Raw genomic sequence first — 23,608 nt, forward strand, 5'->3', positions numbered from 1 at the left:
AAGCGGAAATGTCAATACGGTGAGATCTAAGTCATTTAAGTTAGCTTTAGCTGTTAGCATGTCCCATCATTAACAGTTCAGCATGTTAGCTTAGCTACTGCAAAGGTAAACACTGTCTCACTGGCTCTCACACAAATATTATGTCAATTTAAACATTTATTGATGCAATCTCATCTTGGGTAATATTATTTACGTTCTGGAAGACAATATAGTTATCATTTTAGCCTTATCTAGAATCACACAAACAAGTATTAAAAAAAAGACATTGATTTCCCAATGAGATGTGTTGCATGATGGAGTCTTTACTGTTTTTTATATCATCTTTCATAGTCTTTTCTGACTTATGTAACATGTATATGTATGTAAGTTTTATGATAAAGGCTTGATTCTCCTTACATATTTGTTTGTTATTGTGCTCTGGTGTCAGTAGTTTGGAAGTGCTTTTTAATGTTTTAGCAACTGTTTGGTATTTCATGCTGTTAAGGCCACATATATAGAAGAGAATGAATCCTCTATCCATATAAACCTTTCTTCCTTGAAACACATTACCATAGATTTATGCATAATGCATTGCTATGTCTGCACATATCTACCTCAATGTCAAAAAATGACTAGACTGCATAGGTTATATGTGGAGTATTTCTCATCAAATATCAGTACTGATTATAAGATTCATCTGTTTCCCAATGTTTTCCATAAGGGACCCTGGTTTTAAACCAGATACACATCAAAATCCAACACACCGTGAATTTAAGGAGAAAGATTGTGCAAACACTTTTTTTTTTTTTTTTTAAATCAGGTTTATTGAATATAAAATTGAAGGTATCTATCTATTTATCATCCATCCATCCATCCATCCATTAATCCATCCATCCATGTCTTTCTGTCTCTGACTGTCTATATGATTTCCATTCTATCTATCTATCTATCTATCTATCTATCTATCTATCTATCTATCTATCTATCTATCTATCTATCTATCTATCTATCTATCTATCTATCTATCTATCTATCTGTTTTTCTGTCTCTGTCTGACTGTCTATCTGATTTTCCATCCATCCATCCATCCATCCATGTTTTTCTCTATCTATCTATCTATCTATCTATCTATCTATCTATCTATCTATCTATCTATCTATGTTTTTTGTCTCTGTCTGACTGTCTATCTGATTTTCCATCCATCCATCCATGTTTTTCCCTATCTATCTATCTATCTATCTATCTATCTATCTATCTATCTATTTGTCCATCCATCCATCCATCCATCCATCCATCCATAACACTTAGTTCCGGTCTTTGAATCTGATTGGACAAGCGTCTGGGACTTTTCCCTCTTTGTATTACCCCGTTTGTCTGTGTTTGAGCGTCTCAGACAGAGACTGACAGCCTTTGCATAAGTGATGGAGATTTTCAGCGGTTGTTTTTGCAGGTTACGCCAGTAGGTGGCGACAAGTGACTGCTTGTATGAGAGAGTCATTTGAACCATTCACTCAATGATTTGTTCAAAAACACTGATTCATTCAGGAACAAAACATCTAAATAGTGTCTTGCTCAGAGAGTTTGCTGTTATTATTATTTTTATCTCGTTTGAGTGTTGTCAAGTAAGCTCAGTTGGAATATGTCTAATTTAAACAGGGAGTGATGTAGTCAAATGTAGCGTATTGTTGAGTTACCCATGACGCACTCTGCCTTGCAGTTTTTCAGATGCTAATGAGCTGTGGGGCTGAGTGCTCTAAATTAGTCTGTGTGATTGAGACTGGCCTATTTGGAGAAGGCCTGGCTGGTTTTGGGGAATGGAGAGAGTGGAGAGGCCCTCCACCTCTTTTGTGTGGGCTGGTATAGGCACAGATGTTCCCCTCGCCCCACACAGGGCCCCACACTCCCTAATCGCCACCTCGTATGCGTGTGGATTGCACCTGCCTGCCTGCAATCTATCCCCTTGTTTTTCCATGCGTTCTCGTCCCCCCTCGTTCAATCTCTTTCTTTCATTCTTTCATTCGCTCTTTCACTCTCTATGAGAGCCGTACTAGCCGAATGACCTCCAAATCTTTTCTACCTTCCAGGATGGACGATTACTTAAGCCCTGAATAGTTTGTGGAGTGGAAGGCAGGGAGTGGTGTGGGATATTTTTAATGTTATTTAGGGGGAACCAAGGGAGGTAGATGAGTTGGTTTCCCCTCTCCAGCTGGATAGAATTTGGAACTTAATACCCAAAGCGAATAAGGCAAAACCTAAAAAAACCTCAGCACTCAGGCTACACAGAGCTGCCTCTGGGTCTGCTGCATATAGGTGAGGGGGAGGAAACAGGACCGTGGTGCTTTATTTTATGCGTCTCCCACAGTGAAGTGAGATTTTCTTCAATCAAGTGATTACGCTGTCAAACTGTGTAAGAAAATGAAGTTTGCTCTTGTAACTCCCAGGGTGTTGTCTGGTAGCAGAAAAGGCCACTGATGTGTTGTTGACAGGTCATCGTAAACATGCATACTTTATTTCTAAGGCACTGAATATGAACAAGGCATGCTTAAACATACAGTACCATACAGTACTTAAACATACAGTAAACATACACAAGATGTTACATTCTTATTACAGTCTTCATATTATTTTCAATGCGTCTTTTTCATTATATATAAACATCATGGTAATATCTGTTGTACTGCCAATTTATGTAGACTTAATCAAATCAAATTTAATATAAACATGATTGTATTACAGTAAATTGAATCTAATGAGGATCATGGTAATTACAAAAAAATGAATAAATATAAAAACAGGCATTACAATTAGCCTTTATTAATCCTAATGCAATTAGAGTGTATTATACCTGCAAAAAAAAAAAAATTACATAAGTATCATGGTAATAAATGTTGTACTGTCAATTTATACAGATTCAATCAAATATAATCAAATATAAATATAACTGTATTACAATACATTTAATCTAATGAGAATCACCATTAAGAATAATTGGAATTATATATATATATATATATATATATATATATATATATATATATTAAAAAATTATTAATTCAAAAAATAATATCACACATTACAGCATTGGGAAATTGAGGGGAAACGCCCTTAATTATGTAAAACAATGTCAAAATGAAAAAAAAAAAAGCCTCTTTTTTCAACTATAATTATGTTTTTTTTTTTTTTTTTTTTTTTTGATTTTGGGGTGAAATGTGACCAAGGCATACCCTAATGTATTTAATTCAGGGGACCTGTTACCACAACTTAAATAAATGCATGGTTGCAAGTTAAAAATACTAATTTATTGTTTTAATTAAACCTTTTAAGTTGCAAACATTATTTTGTAGAGTTCTGTTGACATAATAATGTTGATCATTACATCAGCTTAATATTGTCTGTAATTTATACTCAAATTTGTGTTAATTGGCTTTTTTTTAAAATTAAGTTACTTAATGAAATTGTCTTGACTTGTCTAGTTTTTGTGGTTACCATTGTGCTGAAGAGTAGATACATGAAGGTAAACACTACATTTACTCTATAAGCAATGACTGCGCTAATGCCACTGACAAGTAATATTTTACTTGTTCATTAAATATACATACATGTTAAATAAGTTATTGCTATGATAACTGTTGATTTGAACTGAAATAGATAAGATTAATTGGATCCAGGGCTACAACTAGTTTAAGCGGCTTCATTTTTTTGAGTAATCAACTTAAAAATGTGAGTTTATGCTACAAATTATTAAGTTCCTCTAACTCAGTGTAGCTTGTTGGTTGAACGTAAATTCACTCAAAGTTGTCATAACTCAAAAAAATTGATGCAAACTGTTGCGTTAATTTTTTTTGTTGTTGTTGTTGAGCCAACACATTCTTTTTTAGTGTAGACCATATACTGTATAATGTTTATAAAATCGAAAAAAGTTCAAAACTAGAACCAATAAACTTGACTTGAGGGAATATCAAAACAAATGTTGTATGTTATATATCAGCATAAAACGCAACACATGTTCAGCTCATGATTTAAGTAATCTTAAATAATCTTCATTGTGTTGCTAAAAAGTTTAGTGTAAAGTAGTTTAGTGGTAGCAAATGCATCTTCACTTTTAAGAAATAAAGTTCTTCAATTTCCACACAAAATAAATTCATGAACTTATTGTTCTATCTCCAGCACTGCAAGGAACTTGTTTGTGACAGACTGCACTGAACTCAGCATGGAGCGCATTTTGCCCCTCAGTCATGGAGTGCATTTGCATTTACTAGAAAGATAAAACTACTAAAAAGAGGCTAAGTTAATTGAATGAGCAACAATTAATCTTTCAGTTACTGAATTATTAACCGCCGAGCAAAGCCAATGAGGTGAGGAGATTAGCTGCATGACAGGCAGGTGTTTGATAGTTGCAATCCTGAAGGGCAGATCCTTACCTTCTATTTTTAATGGCACGACTGTATGCTTGCGTTCAAGAACCGGTCGCTCCTCGATTGCTTCACTCCGTCTATCTGACTGTTGCAAAATGATGCTGGGGGTGGAGTGATTATCCTAGTCCCTGATGTACTGCAGTCAAAGCAGTCATGGTTACCTGTTTCTCTTCCCACAAAAGGCAAGTGTTGGTCTGACATGCATTCAGATGAGGCTGTCGGTGATTATCTTCATAAACACCATCTGTTGCTGCTCCACTACTCACCTGCCCAAATACATCACAAAAAGAACAAACAAATGGTTAATCCGCCGAGCATGGAATAGGATTCTGGAGTAGATACATGGGATTTGATGTATTCTTAAAGAAATCCATAAGCAAGAAAATCATGAATCTTTAAAGTGATAGTCCACCTTAAAAACAATCTGTCTTTATTTACTCAGTCTCATGTCGTTTCAAACCTTTAAGTGACTATGTTTGTGTGTGTAGTTAAAGGATACACTAAAGATAATTAAAGGTACACTATGCAACTTTTGGCCCTCTAGCGGTTAAAAAACTGCATGCATTTTGCGGAAGAACATTGTTTTGGTTGTGCTTCAGGACTGCATGTATATGGTTACACTGCTTATAAAACATTTACTACTAGGCTTAAGATATATAACCAGTTTAGATGGAAAGGATCTCAAGCTGACTAGCTGAAAACATCAGTTTTGGAGAGAGTAATACTTAGCTATTTCAAATGGAAAGCTGTTAGCCAATCACAGCAGTGGGCGTTTACACTGAAGTCTCACAACAGACACGCCCCTTAAAACAGCGTTCAAATAAGAGGGCTAAAATCAGGGTAGGAAAAATGCCTTTTATTTCTAAATTATGACAATTTTTGATCTAAAAGGCATGCTAACATTATAAGTGCACCCCAGGAAACATTATAAAACAATAAAACAACACAGTTCATGACCCCTTTATGTAATAACATTTCACAATATTACTGTTTTCACTGTATTTTTTGATCAAATAAATGCTGCCTTGGTAAGAAAAAGAGACTTACCATTAAAAAATCTTATGGACCCCAAACTTTTAAATGTTAGTCTAGGTTATATATACTGTATATAGAGTCATTATTCTAATGAGCTGTGATTAAATAGCAGCAGGCCCTGATTTTTAACTTCTAGCCTTTTTAGAATGTAAATGTCTCAAGCATCTTCTTTATCTTCTTTAATCCAACAAACATCTGTGAGAGTAAATTGCATCATATTGACTAGTCCGTCTGCATTTGCTGTTATGCTAAATAAAAACTGAGTGCTCCATCTCATCCTCCAATTAATAGATGTTAGTAATTATCCAACCAATACCTTTCTAGCAGCTTGTCCCATATCCATCACTAAGTTAAAAATAAATTGAAATCAATATCCCAGCAGTGGCTTGGGACAGTGTCATTGCTTTCAATGGTAGAAGTCTGGACTGAATAACCATTATTGATCTCCTCTAGGAATATTCTCTTTTTTATCTCATCTAGCCCACAAGATAAGTATTCCTCTCATCTCCTCCAATGGAAAGCGTGTCAGGTGGCGACAAACTGCTCTGTGTTTGTTCTTATCGGCTCTGCTTTGATAATAAATGCAGAGATTGCAGAGTGATTGAGCAGGGGAGGACAAAAGAGGAGTTGCGCTGATAACACCTAACAAAGTTGAGATTTATGCTTCCAAACACACACAAACAAAAACCTTTTATCAACCAACCAACCACAAACTGCTTTAAGAAGAGATTAAAGTAGTCAGAGAAAGAAAGTGTGTGTGTGGTTTTGGTGGTGTGTGGGGCTCAGAGGTGAGTCAGCAAACATCAGTTCTCTTCCGAAACCTAGTGAGCTGCCTACATTTTAAGACACCATAACAAAGACTTTATATATAGAAAGACGGTGCACTCGTATTATTATAATAGGAAGAAAGTGCAATGCGCAATATGGCGGAATAAATCCCGCCTTCTAAATAAGAGCCAATTGCCGATTGTTAAAGTCATTGCGTCACTGCAGCGGCCGTTAGAAGCTCTGGTTCTTATAGATATAGTCAGACGCGCGCTTCCTATAGAGATGTGCACTTAGTACTGTGCATTAGCTTGATCCAGCCTGAAAAATGCAGTTTTTTTTGTCATGATTCGAACGTTTAGAAACAAAATTTATGAGACAGTTGCTGTCGGATTTCATTGGTGATTTCAAATATGAAATTTAATCAAATGCTTGGTGAACAGCTTTGGAGAATTTGATGTTTCCCCATTCAAAGAGATAGGAGCTGCACTTGCATGCCTGAGAGGCATTTCAAAGATGGCCGCCGAGTGAAATGACTTGTCTTAAAGAGACTTTGACCATAAGCAGGGCTTAGGCTCTCAGCATTTGCACTAGCCACAATTTTGACATCGATACCATGAGAAAAAACTGCCATATAGATGTATTTATTATAATCGCATAATTTGGCAACAGGTATATTAGGCTGCTGTCACTTTATGACCTGACGCACAGATCCATTATACTGTTACACATGTGTTTTCTTTCTCAACTGTTTACGTTCACTTAAAACAACTGACTGTGTTTACATGAATACTTGTCAAGACCGGTATTTTGACATTATTTTGTGTGTATTTGACTGTTTAAGTGCAATAAGCAGCAAAAAATAACTTTATTTAGTACTGAGAGGTGGATTTATGTGCGCGCACTTTGGGTGTGAGCACAAAAAAAATCTGCGGGAATGAGTAATATTATGTGCACTACGCGCAATCCCACGCCGAAATTCAAGCCCTGTAACACCAACAATATTCATCCTGAGCAAATGAAACAAGTGAGTGAGGGGAGGCGGATTTGTGTGTCAACTCGCTGTCGGAAAGATGAGAGAGACAGAAAGCACAGCTGGTATCATGTATCTATTCTGAGGAAAATGAGTATTGGAAGCGTTTCAGATATTTCAGTATCGATATGTATCGAAAAATCTATATTTTTGACACTACATTGCACTTAGTTTGTTATTTCCTTTTTAAAAGACTACAATTGAAAAATGTATATAAGTAAATTATGAGTGACTGCATTACACGCCACTGCTGATGCAGGTGTTAATGTCAAGCCTTGACCATCAGTGTAAAGATGCAATGCTGCATAAAAGCCACACTAAATTATGACTGCTCTGACCCACCTTATCCCCTAGTGTCAAAGTATACAGTTACAATCGTTGTGTAAATGCATTTATGCCACCTCTGAGCAGCATTAAACAGTACTTAAAGACACCTAAATGCAGCTTCAGAAGCGCTTAATGTCTTTTACGTTGCAATGTAAAAGACATTATGCTGCCTTCTACTGTCCTATTAGCCAAATCCTACACTGTAAAAAATTTATCACAACATTTTTTATTTTGTCAAATCAACTTAGATAATTAATGTGGTTCAGATAACATAATATTTTGAATTTCTGTTGATTAAATCAGTCACTTTTTATTAGCTCAATATCAGTTCAATTTCAATGAACTCAAAATTTTAAGGCAACCAGGTAACTTACTTTTTTTAAATTAAACCAACAATTCTTTTTTACAGTGTAAAGCATTAGTGCATGTATCCTTCACTGAGAAAGCAATCCCAGAATGCATTGCGACATAAAAGCATAAGAAATGCAGATTTTGTTATTCATTTGAACAAAAAATGTCATGTTTTATCCAGTATTTGTGTGTTCAGTGTATTTTTATGCTTATTATTACACGAGGCACTGTGTGAAGCAGGCTAATAGGCAAAGGACTTTCATCAAAAACTATAAAAAGACACACAAAGTGAGTGAAAAAGAAAGTGAAAAGTGTGAAATGCATTCACAAATACTCCTACGCCAATGCTTTGTTTATGTTCAGAGCGGCCTCAGCCCTATACAGTATCACAGTGAGTCCAGCACAGCAGCGGAGGACATTTTGGCCTTCTGTTTTCACGGGCAACAAATCCATCAACAAATCCATAGCGCAAACTTTGTGACCTGCCTTTGGAAATGAAGCCCCGTTTGCCATAATGACTCTAATGACAATTTGCTTATCCTCATCGGAGGCCCTGCCATCAGTCCCTGGAGAGCTGGAACATCTGGTGGGGGTTTTGCCAGAGCCACAGTACCCTCACTGAGGGGCACTCACAGCTGGGAGGGAGGGAAAGATGGTGTCATGTTCAAGAACGACCATGGCTTTAGTGCTTCACTTCAAGCCACTGGTGTAAAAAGCCCACAGATGGAGATCAATGTCAATGAAGCAAACTTCTGACAAACCTGCAGTTGTCAGTTCTCCCTTTTTCTCACTCCGAATGGGCCTGAATATCCCATCTGTAGTGTTTATATGGGTTTACTTTACCTGAGGATGCATATCTGAGACTCTTATTTAGTTATCCTTGGTGTACTTCTCATTAGCCTCTACTTCAGTCATCCTTTTGCTGACCTGACAAATCCCACCACCTGTCTCTATTCTGGTATGTAGCATCCAGCATGGATAAAATCAAGTTCTGTCACATTTTTTATTTGAATATAAAATGTTATGCCAGATTACAGAGGTTTCAAAAAACAAAATCATTTGTCTGCAAAGCTGAATTTTCAGCATCATTACTCCAGTCTTCAGTGTCACATGATCTTTCAGAAATCATACTGATGTGCTGATTTGCTGCTCAAGAAACATTTCTTCTTATTATTATTATTATGTTGAAAACAGTTATGCTGCTTAAAATTTTTATGGAAACTGTGACACATTTTTTTCCGGGATTCTGTGATGAAAAGAAAGTTCAAAATAACAGCATTTGTTTTGTTGAAATAGAAATCTTTTGTGGCATTTCTGTCCCCAAAAGTTTAAACAGTATTTTTTTTATTTTATTTAGTGTTATATTTTATTAATCTGAGGGTGAAAAAAAACAACAACAACAGAAGTCTAAAGGCAGTGGCAGGAAAGAAATGGAACGTAAATGTGAATTGAAAAAGGGTCACATAATAGCGTTCGTCCTAAGCACATGCAGTTAAACCTCTGAGCCAATAGATGTCAGTGTTCCTGAGTCTTTAGGTGTGAGAACCTTGATATATGTAATGGAGGAATACTTTGCCACCCACTCTGAGGCCTGTTATTATTCATCTCATTTTGGATTCTTACAAGGTTATAATGCAACTGAGAGCATCAGGATTTCTCCAGTACTGCTCAGCATAACACAAGAAACAAAAGGCAAGTGTTATAAGATCATTATTTTTGCTGGATGTGCTAAATGAATCACTTGGATGGTTAAAGTGGAGTTTTGTTTACTACACTTCACTGTCTCAGGGATTTGGGGGTAGTCAAGTGTATCAGGTGGCATGGCTTGAAAGAAACATCACATCCAAGCAAGTTTTTTCCCCTTCAAAACATATGCATCTAAGCCACTGTTTGATGGTTTATTAAGCTAATCAGTGAAGAAATCACTTTCCTTCTCCATGTGGCACATGTGGTAGACTTGCCCAAAACTGATTTGAAGACAAGTTTACACCATTAACTAATAATTTTGTTGAAAATAGACCTTTGAAAAGGTACAGCTTACAGGACAAGGGTCGGCCTCCGTAGACATGCAAAAATGTAAACACTGGCACACAAGTGAAAACTGAGAAAGAGGAATGTATATAGTTTGATTGTAATCTTGTACTTGGTTGATAATTATACTGTAGAAATAGTGATGTCAGAGTGGAAAATTATTATCACCATTTCTCATTAACATAAGAAATGTTGGCCTTTAGTAAATAAACCATATGTGCCATTACTAGAGTATATAAAATATATAAACATTTGGGGTTGGTAAGATTTAAAAAAAAAAAAAAAAAAAAAAAAAAAAAAAAAATGTAAAAGAAGACTCTTATTCCTATGGAAGCTTGTTTCCAGCACTAAATAAAACATAAAAAAGGTCATTTCGACTTTTTAAACTCGCAATTGCGAGTCTGACAAATCTGACTTTATTTCTTGCAATTACGTGTTTATATCCCACAAATTCTAACTTAAAAACTCACAATTACAACTTTATATCACGCAATTCTGAGAAAAAAAGTCACAATTATCTTTTTTTTTTTTATTCCCTGGCGGAAACAAACTTCCATCTATTCCTCAGCAAGAATGATCAAAAATACAGTAAACGGTTATATTGTCAAACACTACTGCAATTTGAACTTTTTTTTTTTTTCTTATTCTTATTCTTATTCTTATATTTTCAGCAGCCATTAGAAAACATTTCTTTTTTTTAATTTCATTTTTTTAATTTCTCAAACATTTCAAGAAACATTTTTTATTATTATCAATGTTGAGAATAGTTAATACTTAATGTGTTTGTGGGAAATGTGATTATTATTATTTTTTTTCAGGATTCTTTGATGAATAGAAAGTTCAAAAGAAGAGCATTTATATAAAATAGAAATACAATCTTACTGACCCCAATAATGTGAATGGTTATAAATGTGTGGATATATATTTATGTCAAAAACCGATCCCGACTCATCTCCAGATGAAGTCATATTGTATGTTTATCAAAATCAGTAGGTGTTTGCGTGTGCATTTTGCCCGCACTCAGAGTAATGGCGCACATAAGGACTTCATGTACATGAGAGCGGAGGCTTTCTGTGTCTCGAGCTCGTAAGACATTTAAAAGGCAGGCAGAAGGTGGGGACCTCTTCAGATACAGGCTGCTATTAGGGGGCTTGTGATCTCCTCGTGTTTACCCACACTTACAAGACCCGTATTGGCGTACGCGGCAGCGCACTCAGCCAGGGCCTCTTTGAAGTGATGTTGATCCTTCAGAGCAGCCTTAGTAAATTGCGCTCTCTCTGTGTCTGTGTGCCTTGGAGATAGAGGGATGCATATGTAGAGCTTACACTGTGATCTATAGACTCTCCACATCTCTCTCTGATCTGAAACAAATAATGAACGAAAGGCAAGAGCTGGATCGGCTCCTGCCAGAGCAATTTCGCCCGCATTCAGTGCCTATCAGTGCCTTCAGAATGAGCAAAAAAGGAGAGGAACTCATTATAAAACCCCACAGTGAATGCGTGCACTTGGTGTACAAGAGGCTTTCAAACTACTTCAAACTAAGCACCCTATGTTCCCTGAACATTTTGTTCATTACGTCAGAGAAATGACATTCGCTTCTCTGATCCAGGAGTAGTGCTCTTTACCCAAGTTGGCTTAAATAATGATATGTTTTCAGCATTGTGCACTAACACCTTCGCATTAGCATAATTGAATGGTTGAAATGCTACAAAACAGCAGGCTGAGCGGTAAACTGGGTCGTATGCGGCTGAATCTGCTGTAATGGCACTAGATGTGTTTTTATGTTGCAGAGAGGTATTAAGGCATGTCGTCGCATATGTTACAGACATTAAGTTGGTATAATTGAAGTGCCGTTTTAAACTTAAGCATACAAACAACGGTAATCTCATTCTGTCTATCATTTCTCTAGAGTATCTCTCTGAGATCTAACTGAGAAACAAAATGGATTTGTGATGATTATTATTTTTCTACTGAAATTATGTAAAAATGTGTCTTTTTTTTCAGTTTTTACAACTGCATTCATTGATTGCAATTATTATTATTAATATTAATATTATTAAAAGCTCCAGGTTTGCTGTGCTAGTTAGGGCTGCACAGTTGGGCCAAAATTTTTTTGATTATATATCATTACAAATAAGCAATAATAATAATAATTTTACAAGCTAAAAAGTCTAAACAGAATAAGAAAGATTACTCTTGCAATATTTTACTGTAAAACAGAGTAGTGAAAAATTCTAATCTAAATTTCTTCATTTTCAAACTTTAAACCAAGCTTGTTTTTGTCAGAAAAGTACATTTAAAGGATTAGTTCACTTCAGAATTAAAATTTCCTGATAATTTACTCACCCCCATGTCATCCAAGATTTTTATGTCTTTCTTTCTTCAGTCGAAAAGAAATTAAGGTTTTTGAAGAAAACATTCCAGGATTTTTCTCCATATAGTGGACTTCAACAGTTACTAACGGGTTGAAGGTCCAAATTGCAGTTTCAGTGCACCTTCAAAGGGCTCTACATGATCCCAGACAAAGAATAAGGGTCTTATCTAGAGAAACAATCAGTCATTTTCTTAAAAAAAAAAAAAAAAAAATGTATATACTTTTTAACCACAAATTCTTGTCTTGCACTGCTCTGTGATGTGCCACGCATTACGTAATCATGTTGGAAAGGTCACGCGTGACATAGGCGGAAGTACCGAGGGGGTACAAAGCTCTACAAAGGGAATGTGCAAAGACCGGGGGGTAAATGACCGATTGTTTCGCTAGATAAGACCCTTATTCCTTGTCTGGGATCATGTAGAAGCTGCACTGACACTGACATTTGGACCTTCAACCCGTTGGTAACTGTTGAAGTCCACTATATGGAGAAAAATCCTGGAATGTTTTCCTCAATTTCTTTTCGACTGAAGAAAGAAAGACATAAACATCTTGGATGACATGGGGGTGAGTAAATTATCAGGAAATTTTAATTCTGAATTGAACTAATCCTTTGAATTAAATTAATTTAATTAATTAATCAGAGCCTTTTCAATTTTATAATTGCACTAAGCCATACTACAATTTCGATTTGATTGGTTAATTGGCTGATTGATTAATCGTGCAACCCTAGCTAGAAGTTACATTCCCAAATGGACTTCAGTGCAGAAGTTATGTATTGGGATATAGGTGCAGATTTCATTTCCCCCCTTTTCTATCCAGTCATATGGGCGCTGGTCTGAATCCAAGCAAATGACAGTACAAGAGAGTTTGTCGGTGAGGTCTAGTCCTTCTCAATACGCGTATTAGGTGATTTGATACAAATGCTCTGGCACTGAAACAGAGACACAAGGGAGAGAGCCTGTAGGTTCAGGCTGAGAGGAGAGCAGGTGAATGGAGGGAAAGGTTTGGCTCTGTCAGTTTATTTGGTCATGGCTTTCATCCACCTCACACAGACCGTCAGAGAACTGACAGACCATGCAGATGTGGGCCGCTCATCACCCATCAGTGGATCCAGAAATACAAAACATGGACCAAGTTGCCTTTTGAAAACACTTTTTGTAGTAGAAATTATGAAGTCGTCATCACCATCATCATTATTATTATTTGTTGTATAATTTTGTATCATAAGATTTATTTTCATATTATTTTAATATATTTTTTATTACTATAAGTAATTATTGGAAATTATGGGCCCCAAATATACTGATTAAATGTGAAGTGTCATTTTTTTTATCATAAAATTAGGCCTGGCAATCCTGCAATCCTAAGGGGGATATTGCATCATTTTCTGATGGGAGAACATAGCTTTATTGTTTTATATTTGGCAAAGTTCCAGTGTCTACATTGGTGCACCCTGGCAGATATATCTTTTATATGTACACAAAACATGGAAGACATGGAATCAGTAGGAGGCGTCAAGGTTTCCCTGAATTGAAATTCTGCAGAACAAATGTTTTCGATTTATTTGAGCGTTTCTTTGACGTTTTCAAACTCTTTCAAGTTTTATCAAGTGGGCCTTCCTTGAGAGCCGCATACTACTTTGCTGGTCAGAGAAAATCCACTTTAAGTTTAGGGAGGAATTTCTATTCATTTCAGTCAAAGCTCCTTGTGTCAACACTGTAAACTTAAAAGCAGCCAAAACAGTTTTTTTTTTTTTCCAGAGCCTAGGTCACCTGAAACTTTATCCACTTCAAGGATACTAGCGTTAGCTATGCTAGTTAATGTTGATGATTTCGAGCATGAGCTACTAACATGATTGCTATTGCTTAACATGATTAAGCATGATAGCTAGCAGTGCTTACAAATTGTGTACAAAAATGCGAATTTGTGAAAACGGTGACGTAATGCACGAGTATTAAGTGTTCAGTCTATAGGCATGTGCGAGTACTTGACAATCAAAACAACGATGCAAGTCACTAAAAAACATGCAAGTCAGTGGAAAAGTGTGTTTCTTTACAAAAGTGACCTCGCCAACTACTGGCCTGGCATGCATAATACGTTTTTAGTAGTTTCCGTGGATCCGAGTGAATGGGGATCGTTTCGACAACGTTGTTGTCTGTGCGCGAAACTTTTCAAAACCGCAAAGGAAAAACTTTTCTGTTTTTATAGTGCATTGTTGTCATGTAAATGTACTCTTAGTGTACATCAGGTAGCCCCTACCTCAATTAAAGCTCATGCAAGTGAAAAGTGGGTTGTTCCGTGTCCAATTGCTCTGTTTTCGTGTTGCTTGGTTGGCCAGATATGAGGAGGAGAGGAACGGAAGGTCAGGCCAGCTGAGTTTGCTGCTCTTTGTTGTGGAGCCTCACACTCAGTGAACCAAACCACTGGCCATGGAGGTCAACCACAGCATTGACTCCTGCCGCCTGTCAATGTGTCAGAGTGCATGCGAGCGTGTGTTTTAGAGGGAAAAGACCAAAGTTGAAAGAGGCCTGTGTTTTGAAGATTTGGAATTGCCCTCCAAGACTGCAGTCCATTTGAGGAAAATAACAAAAATAAAGAGAAGCAAGGCAAGAGTAGATGGTCCAGTAGAAGCGTCTCCTCTGGATTTTGTCATGTAACATCTTTCACTCTATAGATGCTTTTCTCTATTTAGTTGGTGAAATACTTATCTATAAATCAATTTGTATAACCTTTGATTTAAATATACTGCAAAAGAATAAGACATTTTTCCAAATATCAATGTTGATCTTTAGTGTTGTTGATTGCTGCTGTGTTGAATTTCTCAAGCATCACCCCATGTTTTAGCAGCCGGTTGCTATTCTGGCAGATGATGACCTCTGATGTGAGCCAGATGTGCTTGTGTGCTCTTTAAATCACATGCAAGTTGAGTTTAATAAGGATTATTGCCAGATTTAGGGCGTCAAAGCAATTAACACCTACATCATCATAAGATTTTGGAGACGCTAATGTGCTGTTTGGTCTACAGCTTTGGCTACATGCTGTATCAAGCTTACTCACTGTAAGAGAGGCAGCTGGGTGATTCATGCTCTTTCAGTCTCAGTGGCTTGGATGGACTCACAAAACAGTCAAAATTCTAATTTACTGTATTTAAATCTAATTTACTATCTGAATGCAGTTGTATTGCTGCCGAAGTGTCTGTGTGACTCTGTTTGCACTTTGTTTCCAGTGAGACAAATTAAATTTAAATTTGTATAATCTTGTGTTTTGCATACATTTTTAAATGTATGAATAGTAGGCAGTATTCAGTACATAGTAAGCTAGTATTCTTTTGCAAACATAGCCTCCTATTAATTTGTTTTACAGTTGACTAGTTTAAAATGATTCACTGATTCATTAGGGTCATGAATCACTCTGCAGACTTGAAGGAATTTAACCATACATGAAAATTGAGCAGTATTTTAAACAGCTTTTAACAGTTTAATTTCTGCCAAATTTTGAGTTATTATTCCAACGGTTGGTTATGGTTAATAAATTTTTAGAATAAATTAGAGCTGAACGATTTATTGAAAAATCACGATCTCGATTCAAGCTCCCACGCAATCTTATTCCTAAATGACAATTATTTAGCTATGTCTATTAAACCTTTGACAAGTACGATCACAGCGAACATTCAAATCTGCATTGGTGATGCCGCTGAACCAGAGAGAGCAGTTGTAATTCAAGTATAATAAAAGTTTATAGTTTGGATATGAACGCTGATGTCCACGGTAATGATCAAAATATAGTAAATCACCTTTTAAAAGTAATTGGGTGCTTCAAATAAAGATTGTATCAATTACGTCATTACACCGGTAGGTAGCAACAAGTCACTGTTAAAAATGTATTTGTCATTGAATCATTCATTCAAGAGATTTGTTCAAAAATGCTGATTTATTCAGTAATGAACCAAGTGAGTGAGTCATTGAATCATTCGTTCAATATAGTTGGCAGTTGGCAGTTTACAGTATACTGTACACTGTGTGGTATCCAGCACAAAATGAGCTAATATTCCATTACAAACATAACCTCTAGGGCTGGGACAATACATCGATACATCCAAATCGAGAAATGGTTCTGGATCGATTCTGATATTTTACATATGTATCGTGTTTAGTTTTCAACAGCAGATGGCACTGCGCTCTTCAGAAACCGCCGTACTCTGCTTGCTTCCAATTCCTTACACACACCACTTGAACGTTCTATAAAAGAATCATTCATAAAGTTCGAAAAGGTTGAAGCGAATTACAAGAGTGTTTGCAGTGGGCTTTTTACATTAATCTCACATCATAAAAGCATTCTGAGATGCAAATACATTCTCAGACTCAGCCGAACGCACGAGCGCTCTTCTTCGTGAGCATTTAAGCATGCAGTTAAAAAATAGCCTAGACTGCCATCTGCTGTTAAAAACTAAGCTCAAAATCGATTTGAGAAAATATCAGAAGCAATTCACGAATCGCCATGCATCGATAGTATTGTCCCAGCCCTAATAACCTCCAATTCATTCGACTCAGTTTGTTTAGAGAGTTTTTCAATTAGCTAGTTCAAATGACTGGCTAATTCAATTGAGTTTTGAATCATTTTGCAGACCCAATTGAATTTAACCATACATTGAAAAAGTACTTTAATCTCTATGATTTATCACTATAATTTTTGTTTAATTTCTCCAAAATGTTGAATTATCGCTCCAAAATTAAATGGATTATAAACACTTTGTAATCATTTCAAAGGAATTGTTTAGAACTGATTCGAAAGAAAGATTTGTTTGTAAATTGAACATCACTAAAAGAGAGAAATGAGCTGAAATGCCCACAGCTCTTCTGATATAAAAGGTTATTGTACATCTGCCCCTTTAAAAAGCATGAACCAAACTAATCAGAATAACCTCTTCTCCATGGCATCATTTGTCTTAATAAAACTATTGACTTTATAATAGCTTATTCTTGCCCTGTGCCATTAGCTCGGATAGCCAGGACTTTAAATATTAAGCAGGCTTTACAAGATTTGATGATATGTTTAGCAAACAGCACACAGCCTACATTTGTCGATCTCCTGCTGTAAATGAAAAATAGCCTATCTTTCAATGGGGGGAAAAAAACGCTGTTTCAAGCAATATTGCAAATCTTGCTTTGGACTCAAGTGTAAATGATTTAACATGGCATATAGATTTAATCTGGTTAAAGTCAGTCGCTGTATGCATGCATGCATGGTGTCCGGGGGTTTTGCTGATATTGACTATCATAAATGGTGTGTGATCCAAAGAAGTGATTTATGATCTGTATGTTGTAAGCATGTCGATGGCCTGCACACTGCAGTAATACTCATGTTATTCCTGTGTTTTTAGAGCACGTTCGACTCCTTGTGTGTGAACTAGACTTGTCCAGCTGTTAAAAATTGAAAACATTTTCTTCTCCAGGGGCTTCAAGGGTCAAGAAAACCCCCAATAATCCTCTCTCATGTATCTTTTTTCCCCCTTTCTTTTTTTGGAAGAGTTTGTAACACACCGCACCTTTGTTGGATGGGGCCTCAGTAGAAGTATGGCTGCAGGGACAGCAGTGAGTTCTGACTTTCAAGGCCCTGTCAGACTTTAAATAGCTTCTGCTTTATTTCACCCTTTGACCTTTGGCTCTCAGACACGGCCATGCAGGAAAAACACAAGAGATATGTGATACATCAAGGCTCTGGTGAAACTCCAGAGCTGTGAGAGCGAGGCCCGAAATGCCGAGTTTGCAGGAATGAAGGAGGGTTTTGTTTGGGGCCAAACACCATTGCTTGTGATGAAGAAGCTTGTCCAGAATGAATGTGTTCTGGTATGTTTCTGAGTCTTTGGTTGTGAAGGCAGTGCTCTGTGCACTCTTCAATTTCTAAAAGCCCCCAGGTCCATATTTCTTGTTTTAGGACACAGTATAACGCTGTGGGGTCTCTTTTGGTTGACTAATTAAGAATCCAATGTGTTGTTTCATTAATAATGAATAAGGACACGTAAAACAAAATGCCACCAATACTGTGAAAAGTTATGTGTGGCATAATGTATTCTAGATGGTAAGATTAAGAATTTATGTTTGAACCTACATTCAACTTCGGTTAAACCATTTTTTGTTTCCACCTTATTTATTGTGTTTAGTCTCCTGCCAAGATTCAGCTTTGAGGTCCAACTGTTCAACTGCTCTGTGGCTCAAAGTCAAAACCAATCGCAATACCAATCGGTACTGAAATTTTAAAAATATGATGCTTTGAGCGCTGTTGAGTGGATTCGTTGAAACCTCTGATTGGCCGTTGTGTTCACACGCTCATCAGATATATCTGTGATTGGCTACAATGATCAACGCTTCAGAAATATATTGTAAATAGACATCTTTAATGCTCTTTACCGAGCACTTACACAGATACACATGCAAGCGTTTGAAATAATGTATATACATTATAAATGTGTGTGTGTGTGTGTGTATATATATATATATATATATATATATATAATTAGGGATCGGCTGATAGACGCCTGCTTTCAAACATCAGATCGTCAAAGATGTCTTTTTCATTGTAGCCAATCACAGACATATCTGTTGAGCGTGTGAACACAATGGCCAATCAGAGGTGTTTTAAGAACCCACTCAACAGCTTGGGGGAAATGATGGTATCGTCACATTTTTAAAGTTTCAGTACCGACTTGGTACCGAAGTCGGTTACACCACATGATGTTTTTTTTAGTGTAAACTTTTTTAAAATTGATTTTATAAAAAAATGTATGAAACATGAATAAAAAAGAACTTGGCACGTGTTTTAAACAAGATTTTTTTTAACTTGTTTTTTTCCCCCTGTTATATGTGTCATTGGCCCATTTGCAGCTCTACAGTTTTCTATAACCTGATGGTATTAAAGTTAGACCATTTGTGTTTTATCTCTTAGAAAATGTGCATATTTTTCTTTACTTTGTTTTAAAATAGATTAAGCAGTGAAAAAGCAGTGGGGCCCCAAGTGTCAGTTACTGATAGATTTCCATGGTTTTTCCCGTCGAGTGAAGCTCATTGATTAACTTGAAGATGCCTCGCTTAGCCAATCAGTGCACTGGGCCTTGCTGAACTGTGTCCATGGAGACAATGATGAGTGGGGGCCCCTCCACATTATTTGGGGTCCAGGTCATTCAGTCCTTGACCTTGAAAACTTGGTTCCTGCATATAGCCTGAGCTGAGAAAGACCAAAACAAGGGTTTGAATGCTCAATATTCAGGTTTGAGGCTTTTAGGTTAAGGGTTCATGAGGTCAGCACTAATGCACAGTTGTATTAATGATTGACCTTCAGAAAATGGGGCGAAAGAAAAGGCTTGGGGGCGGAGAGGGTAGAAGGGGCAGAAAAAGGAAGAGAATGAAGTCAGGGACCTGTTCGGGAGAGATAACAGAGATGGCCGTGAAAATGCATCCATCACCCGGCGGCTAAGCCCATCCACTCTTTGTGCATCAGCGTGGCTGCGTTGACTGAGAGTAGCTGGGAAGGCAATCTCTTGGGGGTGGGGAGCAGAGGAGAACGCGGATGAGGGTTGCCCTGGGCAGGCCAGAAGGACGCTGCATTGCTTATTCAACAGGGGGAAGATCTTTCAGAAGATAGAGGCCCACCAATCTCCTCAATGAGGCTCAGTCGAGCAGCAGGACTTGCTCAGGAGATATCTAATTTAGTGAGCAGAGCAGGCGGTTACAGGGCTGGATGACAGACGGCTTTGGTGAGCCATGTGTGCGGAGGGAGGGATGTATTGGAAGGGGGAAGTGCTGCACTTATACATGATCAAAGGGGCGCGGGGTTGTCGCATATGGTGCAGGTTTGCTGGATAAAAATGCAGTGGGAGAGATGACTGTGTTGCAAAGTTATCGGTGTTATTTATCTTTGCTTTTTTGAAGGTCGTAAAAGAAAACATCAGCATATTACCTTACAGGTAATATATACTGTGGCTTTTAGGAAATCTAGGTCGCACATTGTCACTGGGTCACATGTATTACATAAGCAATTTCTGGATTTTTTTCCCCCCCAGTATACTTGGCTTTTCTCCAAAAGTACATTTATTATCATAGCACTGGATACAGTTCACCATCTTCCTGCAGAGTTACATAGTCTGTCACAGAATTTTAAAAGGCCAGGTGATTTGAAAATGAAAATTCTCTTCTTTATTTACCTTTTAGTGTATGCTATTCCTAACCCATATGCTGTTATTTAACACAAAGAACACAAAAGGGCTTTTCACACTGTGCTTAACCCCAGGTTATCTTCGTTCTAAACACCGCTTTTAACCCCGGGTAAAGGAACGCCTCACACTTATAATTTAGAAGCGGGGTTAGCACCTCTTTTTACCCAGGGTTATGAAACCCTGTTCCGGAGCGGGGTTATGAAACCTTTTGCTTTTGCGGTGCCAAACTTGTACAGTGTGAAACGATGCAGTGTAACAGCTAGACGTTTAGCAACTGACACCAATTGCGTACTCATATTTGGACAGTCACGGAAACACTGCGCATTGTATATAAACAGTAAATTCAGCGTTTGAGAGGAAAAATGTCAAATGCTGACAGAAAACGACAATTTGAGTGAAGAAGAGACTGTTTCATTCTTACCTTTATAATCCGTAATGTCTGTTCAGTATAAACTCGATAGTATGGTCAGTCGGCAATGCAAGGATGTGCAATGTTAGAGCTTATGTAACAGGTCACGTGCTGTGCTTATCCGACACTGGCATCGCAAATATGCAAACGTTAACCCAGGGTTTAGGAATGTACAATGTGAAATGTCAGCTCATGAATATCCAGGATTAATTGTTAACCCTGGGTAAATTATGAGCAGTGTGAAACGTGAATCAAGATAACCCAGGATTCCGTTAACCTAGGTTTAGAATGACCCAGGGTTAACTATTTCAAGTGTGAAAAGCCCTAAAGAAAAACATATTTTTCTTTTATTTTTTCCTATACAACAGCAGTAGTGACCGCAGACTATCAAACTCCAAATGTGATGAAAAAGCGCTATAAACTTATTTTAGGGATGCACTGATATAAAATTTGGGTTATTTGAATATAAATTTTATTTTCACACGTTCATCCTTTTCAAAAATAGATATTCTTTTTGAGGATACATTTAACAGTGTTTAGTAAATTATTAAAGATAAAGGTAATTTATTTTTATGGGGTTTTTAAAGGTGTCATTTTCATACTTTTAAGAGCTTGACAGCCTGTGGTCACTATGAACACACTGAGCTTGTTGTATGGAAAAAGATCTATGTGAAAAGTTTTTTTTTCCTCATGGAAAAAATAACAGCATACAGATTTCAAACAAAATGAGGGTAAGGCCACTTCCACACCAATACATTTTGGTTTCGCAACATTTATGCATCTCTTCCACACTGGAGTGCTGTTCACCTCCACCACAAACAGAAACTTTTAAACATTTTGATTTCAAGTATCCGCCCATATTGGACTCAATGACGTTGGCATTCGGTTCTCACTGATCATATATACAATCCCAGTTCTTAATTATCACCATGATGACATCAAAATACAAACACAACAAATCAGATCCAAAATAATGGAAAATATGCATCAGCGTTGCCTAAACTGTTTAATAGCTTGTTTGCAGAGTTTGCATTATCTCACTGCTGCATATATGCGTGTAAGAAATAGACTTGCCTGCATCTGAATATGCCTGCTTCCCTTCTACATAGTAGGTGAAAAGTGAGTAGTATATCCAAATTCATAGTATTCATAAAACAGTAGGCGAAAAGTACTCAACTTACCGTCTACTTTCTGCAAGAAGTGTCCATCTGATGCACATTTTACTATAAAAACAACAAAAAGTTCTATTTTTGGCAAATTTAAAGGCCCTTTTGCACCAAAAGTGAAACGTTTACAGACTAGAACTACAATAACCATCATGTTTACACATAATGCCTCTGCACTTATGATTTCTCTCAACATGGGGACAGGAGAGCTGTCAGTCAATGCATGGGAAAACAAAGTAACTTGCGTTACTTATTTGAAAAAGTAACTTAGATATTTTGTTGTAAATTTAAAAGTAATGCGTTACTTTATTGGTTACTTGGGGAAAAAGTAATCTGATTACGTAAATCAAGTTACTTGTAATGCTTTACCCCCAACACTGGTAGGTCACATGACAAAAGCAACATAACGGATGTATGCCCAGATTACATTCATACCACGCACATTCATGCTATATAGAACCACATTTTTAATGATCGCAAAGTTAGTTGTTCCTCATGATTTTTGTTCGCACCTTGGATGGTTTTGGATGGTTATATAGCCAATGTAAACCAGTGATCGTTTTTATCCAGTTTTGTTTGGATGATGAAGTGTTTTGAAATGTCTATGTTGAATGTTTTTAAAGGGAAAATGTATTTTTCAACTAAAAACATATTAGTGTGGACATGGTCTGAGTAAAAGTTTTGACTGGACTATTCCTTTAATAGTAAATCGGTTCATATGGGAAACATTTATCCAGGCAGAAGCCTTTGGAAGTATTTTCCTGTGCCTTGGGAAACTCTATATCTCTGCTGTGGCTTCACCCTTCAGTGCATTCGTTTTGCCCGTAAACGAACATCTTTGGTGAGGATTGACTTGGCTGGAGGGGGGTGGGTGGACATCTTTTCCATCTTCCCACTTATATTGGAACCGACGTGGTGACACAATCGACCGTAATGTGGAGCCTTTAACTTTTCTCCTCCCCCTCAGGCTTTTAATTTCACCAGTCCATCACTGCGCCTCCTGTCCGTTCTCAAGACACATGCGGCATGTATGCTTTAAAGTGGGGTAATGTATACATTATTCATGTCCTGCCACAAAAGGTGCTCATTAAACTTTACACGGCACGAACAGAAGACAGGGCGGTATTAAATGTGTTTCTTCACCAAGAAATGTCAGGTTTCACAGACAGATCTGGTGCCGTACAACTTTTGAGTGGCTTTGATTAGCTGGAGCAGAGTGGGATGCCTTCGGTAACATTTCCCTTGTTTGGTTGACACTTGCGAACAAAAGCCATATGTGACGTGATGGGCCTCGGCCATTCTGATACGTATAGTAAATGTAAATTTGAAATGCTAAAAATGAATTGCCTTGGTGTAAATGCCAAAGAGGAAATCCTTTTTTTTTTTTTTTTTTTTTTTTTGTGGATCTGTTGATTCCATAACATAATTTAATTTGTTCAATAATACATAAATGCAATTCATGTGTACAAAAAATAATAATAATGTCATTTTACTTGACAGAACTGCCCTGATAT

Source organism: Ctenopharyngodon idella, chromosome 17 (genome assembly GCF_019924925.1).
Source record: "Ctenopharyngodon idella isolate HZGC_01 chromosome 17, HZGC01, whole genome shotgun sequence".
Taxonomy (NCBI): Eukaryota; Metazoa; Chordata; class Actinopteri; order Cypriniformes; family Xenocyprididae; genus Ctenopharyngodon; species Ctenopharyngodon idella.